Below are 1084 nucleotides of genomic sequence, written 5' to 3'. Positions count from 1 at the left end.
AAAAGTTCCATGATAGATTCCTTAAGGATGGACGGTCTAAGAGGAGTTCCTACTGCGGCTCAGTTGATTAGGAACCTGACTAGCATCCATGAGGATGCGGGTTCAATCCACAGCTCTGCTCAGTAGATTAAGGATCCAGCGTTGCCCTGAGCTGTGGTGTAAGTTGAGGATTTGGCTCAGATCCTGCATTGCTGTGGCTGTGGCAGAGGTTGGCAGTTACAGCTCCAATTTGACCCCTAGCCTGGGAACTTCCGGGATGCTGCAGGTGTGGCCCTGAAAAAAAAAAAAAAGAAAGAAAAAGAATAAAAGAAAAAAAATGGTCTGCAAATGCACTTTGTGTAATATTAATTCTTTACATTTCTCAAGATGACTTTCTCTCAAAGAACGCCAAGCACTTCACATATGGTCGGCCAGATCCTCTCCGAGTGTAAATTATGCCCCAGGAGTAAATGAATTGCTGGAGGGAGGCATTAACTCTTTGGGTCACTAGGGTTCCACTTAGAGCACTGCAGGAGGGCAGTCATTTAGCAAATAGAACCCGAGGGGCCAGAAAGTATATGTGCAATATAAATTATTCCCAGGGAGTCATTTATGAACTCAGAAAATCTGGTTTATTATCTCATCTGTTCACACAGCATCCCAGGGAAGGAGAGTATCAGCAAGAAAAGAGAAATAAGGGAGACTGGCGATGCTAGAAGTTTCCTCAGCTCCCACAGCTTGTCAGGGTCAGAGCTCCAACTCGGATTCCCTGATTATTGGCTTGACACCCCCCCCCCCGCCCCAAGTAGGCCTCAGGGTTTGGGCTCTCAGCTAGAAGTTTCTGTTAATTGGGAGGAGGCTGAGGCAAGTGAGGTACCGAGGATGCAAAGTCAGAAGCCTCAGCTGCCTCCCACAGTCTAGTCCTGCTGTTAACTCAGTGAGGGGTATTTGCTTGAAACACCTAAGACACCACAAAATTCGCACTGACAGATACCGTGTGCTCCTATTAAATCTGTAAAGATCGATGAGGATTCATTAGTTGATTGATTTGTTTTTCCACACCGAGATGAGAAGGCAATGAGGGAGGGGGTGACAGCAGAGAAGA

The sequence above is a fragment of the Sus scrofa genome, chromosome 16 (genome assembly GCF_054392235.1).
Source record: "Sus scrofa isolate SSC_HxYL_T2T_F1_AM1 chromosome 16, Sscrofa_HxYL_maternal_Yorkshire_Landrace_v2.0, whole genome shotgun sequence".
Lineage (NCBI taxonomy): Eukaryota > Metazoa > Chordata > Mammalia > Artiodactyla > Suidae > Sus > Sus scrofa.
Note: the sequence above shows the minus strand (reverse complement) of the source record.